Source organism: Callorhinus ursinus, unplaced genomic scaffold (genome assembly GCF_003265705.2).
Source record: "Callorhinus ursinus isolate GAN/ISIS: 27379988/994484 unplaced genomic scaffold, GSC_fseal_2.0 scaffold20, whole genome shotgun sequence".
In the NCBI taxonomy this organism is placed as follows: domain Eukaryota; kingdom Metazoa; phylum Chordata; class Mammalia; order Carnivora; family Otariidae; genus Callorhinus; species Callorhinus ursinus.
The window spans coordinates 19,178,325-19,193,629 of record NW_027397082.1 but is presented as its reverse complement, the minus strand read 5'-3'; the positions used below and the strand labels follow the sequence as shown (position 1 = coordinate 19,193,629).

Sequence of the window (15,305 nt, the reverse complement as noted above, 5' to 3'; positions counted from 1 at the left end):
GATGAGCCCGATTTGGGAGGGGGCCGAGATTGCAGATTTTGGGAACCAAGGACACGCCCACCGCCCTGCTGGGTACGGGAATGAGAGGGAAGCTCCTGGGGTACACCGGCTCCCCAAGTTTTGTGCCTCGGCCGAAAGGGGCGACAGCTCTGGCGACACCCCCGGCAAAGCTTGGGAATACGGGAAGTGGCAAAAGAGTGCCATCTGGCGGATGTTTCTGGTTGTGGCAGCCAGGCCTGGGACAGGGGTTCTTAAGACAGTTAAATTGGAAAAATTTGAGTAAAAAGATACTTCCGTTTGTATTCATTTATGTATGTGAATGTGCACATGCATGTGCAGTATATATGTGATATCTGGGTGTGACATATGTAATATCAATAATATGTTCATAGTAGTTATGTGCATGTGCTTATCTGCATTGTATATGAGATGTATATACATGTATGCACATATATAGCAATGTGTGTTATACATGTGGACTATCTAAAAGCATATGTGTGTGTGGGGGTAACCATGTAGATACACATAGGCACATAAGCACTGTATAGATGATGCATAGTTGTATGTATATGTTTACTTGCAAGTATGTGTTCCATTATGTGCCCTTCTTTCAACAAATGTTTGTCATGTGCCAACATTGTTGTAGGGACTGGAGATACATCACAGAAAAACACATTTGTCCCTGACCTTACAGAGCTTACATTCTGTTGTAACGTGTGTGACATGTACATATACTTTGTGTGTGTGTGTACAGGGTTAGGTGCACATGTATGTGTAACTCTTTCTACACATGTGAGGGGCAGACGAGCTTAAACACTCCTCTGGTGGACTTGGAGATTCCTTGAGCTCTTTTTTGCTCAAAAGTTCAGGTCCCGTCACCACTTAGGACTCTATTCTAAGCGTGCAGGCGTCCTAAGGCAGAGAGAAAGAGGCTGCAGACGTAGGCTGATTACCTTCTGGGATATGTTTTGGTCACTTCTTCAGCCCTCTAAATGACTAGATTCTTTCTAAACGGGTGAACAGCTATGGAAATCCACAGGGTAATGAGATGTTAATGATATTACTCTCACATCTTAATGCAAAGCATCTTGGGAGGGAAGGATGATGGTTGGGATGAGTGGGAATGGGGTCTGGGAAGCTGGGGGTAGGAACGAGTTCTCTGAGGGCAGTTCTCTGGTGTAGAGATTAGGAGGGATCTGGTCTGGAAGGTAGTGGTGGGAGCTCTGGGAGTCAGTTGTGGATAATGGAGGGTGGTTTGAGGACTCTGGGAGGGATGGGCTGGTAGAGAGGGAGGGGGCTCAGGGGGAGGAATGAGGTCAGCATCAGGGATGGTACAGAGATAGAGGCTCTGGTGGCAGTCTCGGGATAGAACCTGGAGGCCACCTCAGATGGAGTCATCCCTGCCTTTCTCTCCACCCTCCCTTCTCCACGCTGGGGTCCCTGTGTTCTTTCATCTTCTCTCTGCTCAGGCTGGGTCCCAGACATGCTGGTGGCAGAGGAGAACAGTGTAGGCTCCAGGGCTTGGCCTGGCTTAGGTGACTCACTGGTAGGCTAGGCGAGGTGAGGCCTGGCTCCCAACACCACTGTACCATGAAGCCTCATCCCAGCCACCTGGGCCACTGCCCGCCCCATTGCCATTACCAGCTTTCAGTTTGGGCTCAGCTCAGGGGGTTCAAATAAGGGTGAGACCTGGAAAAGGTCACAGACTCCCCCTCCCCACATACACCCACACATTCCTGGGACTGAATTAGGAAAGGTGCTTCTGAATGATTTCTTCCTTCCTTCCCTCCTTTGCTAGATGTTTTCCAGATGCAGTTCAAGACCAGAAGTCTTCAGGTACCATCCTCAGCCTTGGTCTGTGGCGACACCTCATTCCTGACTAGTTCACCCTAAAACCAGGGTTTCTGTCCCTTCATTGCCTCTCTTTCCTTCTTGCAGTCTCTCTTTTCTTCCCAGGGCTGAAGACTTAGACCCCCGGGCTGTGTCTCCGCTGGTCAGAGGAGTGGAGGAGGGGCTGAAGACATAGGTTGGCTCTTGGCCTGGATGTTTTGTTTGTTTGTTTTGTTTCTTGACATTTTCTCTGCCTTGTGAGTGACTGAAGGCTCTCCAAACAGGGCGAACAGTTAGGAATGCCAGTTTTTGTGACAAATGCTACTCCACAATCAAATCTCACCTTGTCCCCTTGGTGGGTAGCAACTTGGGAAGGACCACGGGCTTGAGGGTGCTGAAGTGGGGTCTGGAGGTCCCTGGGAGAAAAGGCAGAATCTTTGTGAGAAGAGACGGGGTCTCCCAGGATGAGAGTTGAGGACCTAGGGACAAATACTTCCTACCTCCCACCCCCACTTCCATCCCAGATCACTGAAGCAGGACTGAAGAAAGCCCCACAGGCCTCCTGGACTCAGCTAGCCCTGCAGGGACCCAGTTTCTAAGTCTGGCTCCCCCACTCCCCCTGCCCCTCCCCCACAGTGTGAACTGGTGTCGGAAGGGTTTAAGTTCTGGGGGTAGTGGGGGAGGGTCTCAGGAGCAGTGGTCTCTGAAGGCCAATGATAGGTCTTTGGGGGCAGAACTAGGGTTCGGAGGTCAAGGACAGCCTGGCCAGGGCACGTTAGGTTTTGCAGTACAGGTTTGAATGTCAGTTCTACGGCTTTCTAAGTGCATACCCTGGGTGATTTTCTTGGCTTCCCTTCTTCTGTGTCCTCCTCTGAAAAATAATATAAAACTTCCTCTGTAGGGGTTGTGATGACAGTAGAGATCTTTTAAGCAATGTATCTGGAACACAAAAGGTATTCAATAAATGGTCATTTTACTACTGCTGTTTCTGGGCAGGTGAGCTGCATGGAGATGGGGGTGGGGTACCTAGTACTGAGCTTTCTGCTGAAGTGTGTGTTGGAGGATGGGGTGATTGCAGTCTTGGTGCCTGCCTGGAGGAGGCCTTAGGAATTGGGCCTTTGGAGGAGGGAAAAGGCTAAGGCAGGGTGGGGATGGGTAGGAACTGGGCTTCCAGAGAACTTGGCAGTCTTCACCCTCACCCTCAGCCCTCCTCAGGGAGCCCCTGTCACAGCCAGGACTCTAGCTCCGTGCTTGCAGGGAGGGGCATCCCCCCAAACTCACCTCCATCCATCTCTTTTATCTGGGCTGCTGAAGGGCTGGAGCTCCAATGGGGCCTCTGATGGGGAACAGATACAGACCAGGCGGAAGCAGCCGGAACTGTGCTGAGCTGGAGCTGAGGACCAGGCCAGGGGGTCAGTGAAGACAGATAAAGCTCAGAGCAGCTGGGGACTCAGGGGACTCGTGGGGAGGGGCAGGCTATGTCCTAGGAGGAGGCAAGGGCCGGAAGCTTCTGATGGGGACCAGTGTCCATCGAAGATTTCAAATGTCCGGACAAGGCCTTTCATGACTCTTTGGGAGGAGGAAAGGAGCAGAGCTTCCTCCCCTAGGCATGGCTGCAGGAAGGCCCGGGTGCCTGCCAAGGATGAGGGTGGGTCTCAGGGTGAAGCTGAGCCTGAGAACAGGGGGGCCTCAAGTTCCTGGCCAAAGGCAGGGCTTCTGGGGGCTGCCTTACCTTTAAAGTGGAGATGGGAAAAGGGTGGGTAGACTATTCTGTGATTTTAGTTCCTGTTTTAATTAACTTTGAAGGGCTTGGGGCCTCCCTGAACACCAGGGAGAGGAGCAGAGCAGACGTTTATTTTCCTCTTTTCCCCTTTAAAGACAATTTTATTAAATCCCTTTGTTTTCATTCTGGCTTGAACATGGGGCATTTAAATGGAAAAGTAATTATTTCACCTCATTTGCTTATGGAGAAAAGAGAGTCAGGAAAGGGAGGGATGCCAGCGAGGGAAGAGACTGGCAGCTTCAGGCTAGCACGTGTGCGCACGAATGGGCACGCATGCACACACAGACGCAGTCGTGCTCACGTTTGCACCAACAGCAGTGTCTACACATATCCCCTCACACTGGCGCACATTGTGTACCCAGGGAAAAACAAGACTTGTCCACACCCTCCTGGACATAGACACCTCAGCACTTGCAAGCACACATCCAGACTCTCCTGAAGACCTCCTTCCCCACAGCCATGCCAGCAGGCCAAAGCTCTCCCTCCAGGCACAAACATTCACAACACATTGTGCTCACAGTATAGGCACTCTTGCGGATACCTGCAGACGCCCCGTAAGCATTGTGGTTTTGTGTGTGCACGTGCACACACACACACACACACCATATTCAAGTCCTTCTGAGCTTATGGAGTTACATCATCACAAGTACACACAAGTTCAAACACACAACTCTCATTCTCAAACACCAAGCACACCCTGACCAGGACTTGGGTGAAGGGGGGACATTGTCATGGAGAAGGTGGAGGAGTCCTGGAAGTCTCTCTCTCATTGGGGTTCCTGGGCCCCCAAATCTACCCATCCCCCAGGCCACTCCATGAGTCCCTTTCTCTGCACCTGTGGCGATCTTGAGTTGACTGCTTGTGGCCTTGATTCTGCAGCTTGTGGGACAGAGAGAGCTACTCCCTGCCTCCCTTCCGCCTCTCCTTCCCCCCCACAATGGCCATTGCAGGGCCGGAGAAGGCCAACAGGTCTCCGGGGCGTGGTGCACAGGCTGGGACCCCGGTTCTAACCCTGGCTTCCCCAACTCGCCCCACCCGGCTGTGTGGATCGGCGTCAGAGGGGTTAAAACTTCGGTAGCGCGCCCCCCCCACTCCCACCCCTGGCTGGTACATGGAGGGCCGGGTTTGCCGAGCCATACCTGTACTTTGTCTTCATCTGTCACCCCTTCTGACAGTCAGATACATCTTGTGGGGGGGTGGGGGCGGGGGAGCAATAATTAACCTCTCCCGCCTCATACCCCAAATGCCGCCTTCTCGCTGTGGCTGCAGCGGGGTCTGCGGGAGGGAGAGAGGGAGGGAAGGGAGGGGATGGAGAGGGGCGAAGGGAGAAGGCAGGAGAGGATTGAGAGGGAAGGGAGCCGAGAGAAAAGGCCCTGGCATTTTTATTGCCCTACCAACCTCTTTTCCACACCCTTCTCTCCACTCTCTCTTCCCAGGGAATGGTGAGCATTTGGGAGAGACCATTAGAAGAATGGAGAGAGCCTAGTGTGCTCACCAACTCACCGCTCCCCCTCGTGTCCTCAAGTTCAGGCCCCTTGGGAAGCTCTGGGTGAGGGGGGGGATCTGGGGCACAGTGGTGTGGGGAGGGAGATTCCTCTGCTAGTTTAGCACAGAGACCGAGACCGGGAGGATGAGAGGGCTTTGGGCTATGTAGCCCTGGGTGTGGCCATGCCGATAGTTCACATTTATGGCAAATGGCTAGAGCTTATGTTAAGGATTACTTTTTGTTCTAATTAGTGAAGGGGGAGGGTCTTATGTTATTCCTGGAGAGACAAGTGACTCCAATGCCAAGGGACCCTGGATTAAAAGCTCTCCAGATTTGGGGTGGGAGACAGAGGATGCTTCTTAAAAGTAAAAACAAAGCAAAACAAAAGAGAAAAATCAAAAGCCTTAGGGTGGGGTGGCTGGAATCAGAGCTTAGATAAACAGAAGACAAATTTGTCTTGGGCTAGGTCCTCCCGTGAAGCAGGTGGGACTCAGGATCAGGCAAGAGTTGTCTGCGGCCAAGGAGATGAATTTGGATGTGGAGTATTCCCAGACAGACTGCTGTGCGTCCCAGGTGTCCCCAGGAAGGAGCTGGGAAACAGTCAACAGGCAGGACCGGAAGGAGAGGTGTTGCTCTCACGCTGGGCCTGCCAGGCGGGGGTGGGGGGGTGGGGGGTGGTAGAGAGACAGGGCCCTGCCTGTCCCCCGGGCAGCCTGAGGGCCAGGGGATTCTAGCTTTTTCCATCTCTTTGAGAAGTTGTTAGTCGAATCTGTCATTTACAGTGTCTGAGAAATAGGACCTTTTCTCTAAAGTCTCTGATAGAACTGTGGACACGGCATTGTCCACAAGTCAGGATCCCTGGTTCTCGTCCCGGTTCTGCCAACAGAACCAGTTTTAGCTAGCTGCATGATGGAAGATAAGGCATTTAACCTCTCTGGACCTCAGCTTGCTCATGTATAAAGTGGGGGCGGGGCGGACGGATGAGACAAACTATAGATACTGCCCATCCTGATATCCTGTGATCTTCTAAGACCTGAGGACCATTAACAGGCTCAGATGTGCTCCCACCTCCCTCACACGTGCTCCCTCCCGCCCTTGAGCAGCATATAGGCAGCCCCAAAGGTGCTCACTAGCTGGCCTGCTCGCTCGCTCGCCCTCCCTCTCCGCCTCCCAGCCCTCCTTGCGTCCCCGGTTCATCCCTGGACTCCCAATCATCTATAAATTTGCTGTGGTTGGGAAGGAGCCTGGGGCCAGGGCACCCCAACAGAAAAGCTGACTCTATGTGTTTCTGTTAAAAGGAAAAGAAGAAAGCCTAGCAGAGCTGGAGAGTGGAGCACCAAGGCAGAAAGCTAGCACTGGAAAAGACTTGCCAAATGGGGAGAGGGAGCACTGGAAACAGAAGAGAGCCAGGAAAGGTGAAGAGAGAGAAAGAAGGCTCAGCTCAGCTGCAGGGGACTCATGCCGAGAGTGAAGAGTGAAATGTGCTGACAGCCTTGTCAGGAAATCGCCTCCAAGCATCCCACACCCTAGTCTGTCAGTTCTGTCTCCCCAGGGGAGGAGCCCCTGTGAGTCACTGCTGCCATTTGTCCCTTGGATTTCACCCCCCACCCCCCAAACACACAGCCCTCCTCTAAGAGGAAATTAATTCCTGGCTATTATTTTCTTCACCTGGGGAAGTGCTGGGCATTTTGGCAGCATGAGGGGAGAGGAGAGAAGCAGGAAGTCAGGGCCGCCTGGGCTGGGGCCGCCTGGTGGGGAGCGCTGGGTCACCCAGAGCCATGTGGCGCCTCTGACTGAGCTGGTCTTCTAGGCAAGTGTAGCACTGAAGAAAGAAGTGGGCTTTTCTCTAACAGCATGGGGCCTGGGACAGCAGTAGGTCACCTAGGACACGTCAGGGGCCCTGGAAGAAAGCTGGGCTCTTGTTTAAACTCAGTCCTGCCGAGGGGCAGGCTTGGAGTTTGGTAGGAATGGTGAGACAGCCTCACGTGTGGAGTGCAGAGTCTGTCTCTCTCAGCCTTGGAGGTCAGAAATGAGTTCCACTTTCCCCAGGCGCACTCTGGCCTTGCCTCCTTTCTCCTGGCTCCCCTTCTGTGGGTACAGTCCTCATGTTCAGCCCCAATCCCGGCTGTCTCCCCCAGAGCTTCCCCCATCACCTTCATAAGGTACCTCCTCCTCTGTCTTTAAGAATCCTTTTTATTGTTTTTATTTTTAAAATGTAGTACACTAATATATGATTATAGGCATTTCAAACAATCGAGAAATGTGTAGAGTAAGAAGGAAAAGCCCCTCTTCCCTCTTTCCCTCTAATCCTACCCTTTTCTCTCTAAGTTACTGCTCTTACAATTTGGTGTGTATTCTTCCAGGTCTTTTATATATTCACCACATACATTCAGTCAAACAGACACGCACACAAATTAGGTTTAAAAACAATTATTATATAGATTTATCATGCCATACTACTATTTTATTATTTGTTCTTTTCACTAGAGATATTTTCCAGGCCAGCATATAAGGATATACCTGAATGCATATAGATATATTTTACATGGTACTCCATAATAGATTTAACCAGTTCCTTATTGGTGGGCCTTTATGTTGTTCCCAAGTTTGTCTCTTACAAACAATGCCACAGTGAGCCTCCTTAAATATATGTCATTTTGCACAAGAATGAGTATTTCTGAGATTCAGATTTCTAAAAATGACATTACTGGGTCCAAAGACACTCACTGTATATCTAATTTGGACTTTCCTTTCAAGCTTGAAACCCACATTTCCAAGCAAGGGCCCATGGATGCTTGGAAGACAGTGATCTGCTGGTAATTTCCAGGTAAGTGTCTCCAAACACTTCGAACTCAGTAAGTCCAATTCCAAGCTCATTATCCCCTCCCTTCCATCCTGCCACTCTGCCTCCCAGACTGCTTGCTTGGTCAACATCACCTGGTACATCCTGTTGCCCAAGTGCCACACTGTAGGTCATCTTTGACCAAGGCGTCTGTGTGTCCAGATTTGCCCGGGATTGTCCAGTGTATGTCTACTATCCTAGTAAAATGATTGATAGTACTCTTTTCATGCTCAAAACCATTCTGGATTAGACAATAAATTATATGGCCTTGCTATCCTTCTTTATCTCTGATTCCTGTTCAGCCCATCAGTAAGTCCCACCAACATCATTAGGCTTGAGGGACAACAGGCTCCCACACTAGCCTCCCTGCTCTGCATTTCTCCTCCCTTCAGCTCTTCCTTCCACTTCTCTGCCACTCTTGTCTAGGTAGGCAACGACTTTCATCATATTACTTTCCTGCTTCACATTGCCTACAAGACTGGGTCCACTGGAGACCCATCGTAATGCCATAGTTGACCGGAGCACATACTTCCATCCACACAGGTCAGGAATCTGTGTCACGATATCTGAGGAAGGGCTAGTAATCAGGGACTGGAAAAACTGTTCCATGCCCCCCCCCCGAATCTGCATGAGCTGGCCTGGCAAGAGGAAGACAAATTAATAACTGACGAAGAAAAAAGATTCGGTGTGATCTGAATGAATCCTGGCAAGTGGCTTGGTGTCTCTCTGAATTTAGATCTGGGGTTGTCCACAGAGAGGGATCCCTTGGGCAACACTCTCCCCTCCACCCCGATCACGCTTTCTCCCCCTGCTCACCTGCTTTTTCCCCTGGTTCCACAAAAATTCCAACCAGTTCTCCCCCATTCCTTGTTCCAGGGCTGGAGCCTTGAGGGACATCTTTTCATGTTTGGCCGTTTCTGGTTGGCTCTCATCCAGCTGCTGCTTGCCTGCCACACTCCATGCCAACACCGAGTGGTATGGTACATGATCAAAGATCACAGGAACACCCAGTCCTTGGGTGAGAGGGAGGGTGGCCACATAGAGCCCATTATATGTATGTGTGGTATTGCTAGAGTCGGCCTTCAAGCCACTTCAAGCCACATCCTGGGGGGAGCTATTCTAAGGAAACTGCAGGGTGGGATTGGTCAGCCCTCCCTATTCCTCCCCCATCACACTAACCCCCACCCACCTGAGTCTTCATGATAAGGCTCCGGAGTTCTTCACCAAAACTAAGGGCACCTGCAGCCTTTCCACTCCCTTCCCTGGCATCCCCTCCCCTCAGTCAGATGTTGCCAAATGGATGGTGAGCTTGGATGGGTCCTGATGGCCAAATTCCAGACAAAGGGGGAGGCATCCTGGCCCCCTGCCAGTGTTCTGTCCGTGGTAATTTGGCAGGAAAGCGCCAGCTGCATATTTCTGCACATCTGTTTATGCCTCTGGCTTGTTATTTATTCTCTGCCTTTCATGGGCAGCAGAGCCAGAGCACACCTCAACTCTTCCCAAGTTAGATTAACCAGGAAAGAAGGCTGGGACACTCAGTCACTGCAATTGCTGGTGTTCACTGAAGGATATGCCTTCTCTAGCAGCTGCTGCCACTCTTCATAGAGACACAGAGGAGAGGAGCAAAGGGGAGGGGAGGAGAGATGAGGGAGGGCCGTGGAGTTAGAGTTGTAGCTATGCTGGGGGTCCTTAAGTCTGGCGGGCCAATCCCTGACCCCACTGGAGATGGCGAGAGTTGGCCAGCCAGTCTTTGAAACACAATCACTCTGACCTTCCTTCCTGCTAGACACCATGTTTCAGCGTGTGTGTGTGTGTTCTTGTGTGGTGTGGGTGAGCATCAGTCCTGGGGGTAAATAAGGCTTTTAACAGAGGCTACAGAGGCTAGGCTTCTTGAGGTGCCTAAATAACTTTTCTTGAGAGATTCCTGGGGTGAAGTACTTGGTGGTGAAGAACCAGAGCCAGGCTTTGTCCCTGGGATTAAGAAGGAGAAGGAATGAGGAGAGGGGGAGGGAGGAAGGGGAGGAGGAGGGAAAGGGAGGAGTGTTAAAGAATGGAGAAACTGTGTTCAGCAGGGAGGAAAGAGGGATGGGTGGAGGAGCCTGGAAGTTTGGAGATCCTTGGCGCAGGTGCTATCCTTGGTCCTGACTGACAGGACTAGCCCAGAGTCCCTGACCCGGACGGGCCTCCAAACTCCCTACAACTTTCTTGGAAGGACACTGGATGATTTTGGAGTAGAAAGAAAGATCTGGAGCCTCATCTGGTGAGAACTGAACGCACAGGTCTGACTTCTCCCACTATTACCCCATCTCCCTCTCCTGCCTTTTTCAAAGCAACTCCCTGTCCAGTCAATGCTCCTTGCAGGGAACAGATAGGTGTGGGCCCAGAGAAGCCTGGGCAGGGCTCCTGGGTAAGAGTGCAGACATCTGAGCTCTGGGACCCTTGGCCTGAGTGGGGGAAAGTGGGGGTGCCCTAGGGCGGGGAGTGCTGGCCCAGTCAGATTTAAAGCAACTAGACCCTGCTGAATTCTGGACAGACATTTTGCTTCTACTTCCCCTCTGCTCCTTTGTAAAACCCAAATACCAACATCATTTTTTCCCTCCTTCAAAAAAATTACATGTAACAAGCTGTTCATAGGCAGTACTTGCACAGATGGGGGTTTAATCAGCTGGAGTCTAAGCGCTTGGGCATTCCAGCCTAATCCAATTCCCATCGGTTCATTAGGGGAAATAGTCATCACCCAGAGATTACAACAGGGCCAAAACTCTGAATGGATTCTAAAGAGCTGTCGGTGGAGCCGTAACTGCGCAGGCCAAGACAGGAGGCCAGACTGTGCGGAGGGTGCCTGGCAGTCCCTGGCCATGCTCCGAGACCCCCGGTCCTCTGAGGCTACTTCACAGTTTTTGTTTTTGTTTTTGAGAATCACTGTTCACAGGCCTTGGTGCCAGGCACTGAGGGGGAAGATAGAAGGGAAATATCAACTGCCTTTGGGAATCCCTGTTTAGAGGGGAGATACGTGGTCCCCTGCTTGGAGGGAACTCCCAGTTTAATGGGGGAGAAATGGCCCCCACCTTCTAGACTGCTCTCTGAAGTGTGCTAAGTTAGGAGTGACAGACATATTTGTCCTAAAATCTCTAGGAAGAGGCAAGAAACTGCCTCCTCATGAAGGCATAGGGTGGAGCATGACTCCTACCAGTTCCTGCAGCAAATCAGAAAAAGAAGTTGGGCATAGAAGGCAAGCTGCGGACTGCAGGCCAGGGGACGTCATTACTTTCCTTCTATCATGGGGGAGGGGGTACTGGGACAAGTGAAGCCAGGGAGACAGGCAAGGCACATCTCCAAGGTTGCCTTCTCCCAAACACATGGGACCCTCCCTGGTGTCAAGTGACTTTCACCTTCTGGTGTTGAGAATCTTGAATATTTCCCTGGAGTACCTGCTCACATCCTCACGTGAAGTTTGGGAAAACTGTTTGTTTATCACCACTGGCTTTCCTGGTGCCCCCTGTCTATCTGCCATTTTTGTCTCATCCATTCCCAGTAGTGTTGAAAGTTGTCTTGCCTTACATGACACAAACTCATCCCAGGTTGAGTCTGACCCAAGGGCAAGGCATTCAAGGGCTAGACTTTGGTCTCAAGGCCTGCCGTGCTTCCTGTTACCTTCGATCCTAGACATGGTCCTGTGGGCTGGGGAGGACCGGTCACCTGCATCGCCTGTGTCCTCTGTTCTTCTGCTCACCCGGCCCAGGACAGAAGGAGGGGAGGGAGAGAATGGAGCATGTGGCCCACCCTCCTCTAGGGGTGAAGGAGAGCTTCCTGGAGGAAGTACACTGAAGCGGAGAGCTGAAGGGTGAGGGGGAAATGCCCAAGTGTGGGGCAGGTTGGGGACTGTCATCCTGGTTGGCCCCTTCTGCTCCTTGCACTGCTTTTCTCCCAGACTTGTGGGACAGCTTCTTGGCCTAGTGCCCTTCCATGAGGTCTCTGTAAGTCCTCCCCCACCAACCACACCCTGCCCAGTGTCCAGCTTCCCCAGAGACTCCCCAACTCTGAGATTACACCAGGACACTTTCCTCCAAGGTTCCAGTTGAAAGACTTTGGACGCGGAGGAGAAGATTCTAGAGGGTGGGATCTGGGTATTCCTCAAATGAGCAACCAAGAAGGCACATGGCACTGCTGCTCCCAGGCCCACATCCACGGGAGGGACTCAGAGACCTGGGACAGAGCACTGGGGGCTGACAGGGATGAGACCCAGGTAAGGGAGGAACCAGTAGCCGAGCCACAGGGACACTTGAGAGTTATGGGGTGTGGGGATCCACAGATACTTCCCATTTGGGCACAGATGTAGGCCACTCAGGACTTGAGACCTGGAGCCACATCCTGCTGCTGAATGGGAAGTGGTCATCTAGTCAGGTGCCTGGCTTCACACTGCCTAGAGATGGCATCCTGGGCCAGCTGCTGTTGTGTATCTGACTCCAGCTTCTTCGTCTCTAGAAGTCGGTCAGGTTGAGAATGCAGGACAGAGATTTATTACAAGGAAATTGGCTGATGTGATTGTGGGGGCTGGCAGCCTGGGTTCTCAATGCTCTGACTCCTTCTAAGGAGGTGGGCCGGAGAGAGGAGAATGTGGATGTATTATAATACACATATATTGTACGCAGCAGATTCATTTCAAGGAATTGGCTTATGCAGCTCTGGAGGTTGGCTAGGCAAGTACAAAATCTGTAGGCTGAGCAGTCAGGTGGGAAAGAGAAAAGCTCAGGAACAAGCTGGAGCCCGGGGCACTGGCAAGGCCGTCCACAGCCCATCAGGAAGGGCAGTCTGTGAGGGGAGAGCAATCGGAGACCCTGCTTCCGTTTGCAGTGTCCTGTGTCAGGGAGAGTGTGTCCCTCTCAAGCGTTCACCTGCTCAGGTCAGGCTCACCGGGGATACTCTCCCTAGTTTAAGGTCGACTAATTAGGGAATGTAATTACATCTTCCAAATCCCCTTTCAGCCAGCCCTAGATGAGTGTTTCTTGAATAACCAGGGGAGGGTGTGCGTTTCCTACGAAGTGGTGGCTGCCTCCCTACCATCCCCGTAGCTCAGCCTAGCCTGGTTGGCGTGTCCAAGAAAATCGTGCGGCAAAAATGATTTTTATGAAGATTAACTGTTAGGGACTCTTTGGGAAAGTTCCCGACAGCTAGGACTCTCTCCGTGTGCGTTCGTTGAACCGACCTACCAGGAATTTACACGCTGAGGAGTTGAGGCTCCGCTTCTCTTAACAAAGGGAGGCTGAGGAGGCTCCGGCCTTCACTGTCTTTGGTCAGAAGGGAGGGCGTCTCTATGGGGCTCCTGAGGTTTGTGGAGACAGTGCAGCCTGGGGAGGACCTCAAAATCAACCAGGGCTCTGGAGATGCCCAGCCCCGGCTGTTGGGGGCCACTGTAGCCAGAGCCACAGCAGCTGGTGACGGTGACGGCCCTCAGTGACCAGTGGGGCTGCAGCAGGTAATTACGGGGCAGAGGCTGGGAACTGACAGGGTAATTATTAGCTTCTAATTGCAGGGCAAACCCAAGCCGAGATCCTTCTCTCCAAAGCAGAGGGCATTACTATTTGCGTAGCAATTAATTACTTTGGGAGCTACGGAATTTAATTACCCACTAGTCCGCAGGAGCCAATAATTAAATTACTTTCAGAAGTAGGGTATTTATTTCCCAGTTAGGCTGAGCAGGTAGTTCCCACCTTGGGTGGGGAGCCTGGGTGGTGACCCCTGAACCGATGATTGGCACTCAGCCTGAGCAGGCAGAGAGGCGAGGTGAGTGCCCCAGGAAGGAGTGTCCACCTGAGGTGCAGACGGACACCTGACACGCACACATGCGCCCCTCGTGGGGCACACTCAGAGCTGGGGCCTGGTGCTTGGACGCGGTAGCCAAGGGAGCTGGGCAGGCGCACGCATATGGAATCACACACGGAGCAAGAAGGGCAAAGAGACCAAACAGGACACGTGAGCTCGGTTGTTTTGCCACAGTTGCTTGGTATAACTTGTGTCAAAATGTAAGAATGTATTTTGAGGACCACGTACTGGGGTCAACAGATTGATTCTGAGTCTGTCCTGGAATCTCTTTTCATCCTCGATGCCTCTCAGGGCTGAGTTGGGGTTGGGAGGGGCTTAGGACAGAGTGGGGCTTAAGGAGGGATTGAAGAGTGCCTGTTTTGAACATTATTTGATAATAAAAAAAACTCAGAAAGTTTAATGTTCCTATGTCAAAATGTCATATACTCCTGAGAGATGGGGGCCTCTGGAATCTTCCAAATAGAGAGGGACCCCTTGGAGCAGAGCTGCGTTAGATCCAGCCCTTACTTCTCCCTCGTCATAGAAAGCAAGGTGGAGCCGGGGTCACAGAGGTGAGAAAGAGCTGAGGGAAGGGGGATGCCACCGAGGGGGTATTTGGGTCAGCTTGCCCAGGAACTGGGACACCCTGTCTCCCAGGCCTGAGAAAGCCTAGAGGTTGGGTAGCACCCCCCCCCCCGCCACCGTTGCTCGATGCTCTCCCCTAAGTCCAGCCGCCCTGCTATCCACCTCCACCTTGGCTGCCGGGGCGGTCAGGAGCTAGTAGGCAGTCCACTCCATTTGGAGAGCGTGGGGTGGTGTGTCAGGCCCTGGAGCTGGGTAGGGCAGACTGCTGCCTGGCGGTGAGTGGCCCCGTCCTTCCGGGCTAGCGGACCTGGGGTCTTTGTGCACCATCCCCTCTGAGGATGGAGGGAAGGAATAGGGCTCTCTTCCCTTCCTCTTCACTGTCTTTCCTGAGAAGAGTCTCAGGCGGATCAAGTGGGCTCTGGTCATTCTGTCCTTTTAGCTTCCTCCCTCCCTTTCTTCCAGGTGACATTAGTGAGCTCCTGCTGCATGCAGGTCTGGAGCCACCTCCCTGCCCTGCTGCCTTTGGGTGAGTTCCCGACGGATATGTGCTCCCAGCCCTTGACCCCTCAGAACTCCCCTCCCAAGGCCTAGAGCTGAGCCCTGCCCCCAGCCCTCCATCTTGGCCTCAGGGCCTCCCCAGGTGGGGTCCTATAGGCCCTTCTAATGAAGTTCTCCGTGACTCTGTTCAGGGCACCCACCACCCGTGGAAGAGCGGCGGGCCGGCCCTCAGCCCAGGCTGCTGACAGCAGTAATCCATCTCCATCACAGTAATGGCGTCCCCATTAATCGGCCATAAACTAATAAAGCAAGCACTTTCCACCCCACACCCCCCCCCAACTTCATTAAGTCTTTAGTACATTAATATGTCTTACTTAGTGTCAGCTAAGCCTCTTTCTCCATTTGGGGTGGAGCATGGTGGGGTGGGCGCCTTGCCCGGTGGGTGGGTGAACATGACCCCTCCCCTGGCCTGGGCAGAG

General features: G+C 52.4%; 1 long non-coding RNA gene across 1 annotated transcript; it reads left to right on the top strand.

The window, feature by feature from the left end:
- The first annotated feature begins 6,408 nt into the window (after positions 1-6,408).
- On the top strand, positions 6,409-14,853 carry LOC141374692 (uncharacterized). Its single transcript, XR_012381776.1, has 4 exons — positions 6,409-6,664; positions 7,857-7,926; positions 8,818-8,916; positions 14,791-14,853. It is a non-coding gene; the product is annotated as an uncharacterized lncRNA (long non-coding RNA).
- The last annotated feature ends 452 nt before the right edge of the window (positions 14,854-15,305 follow it).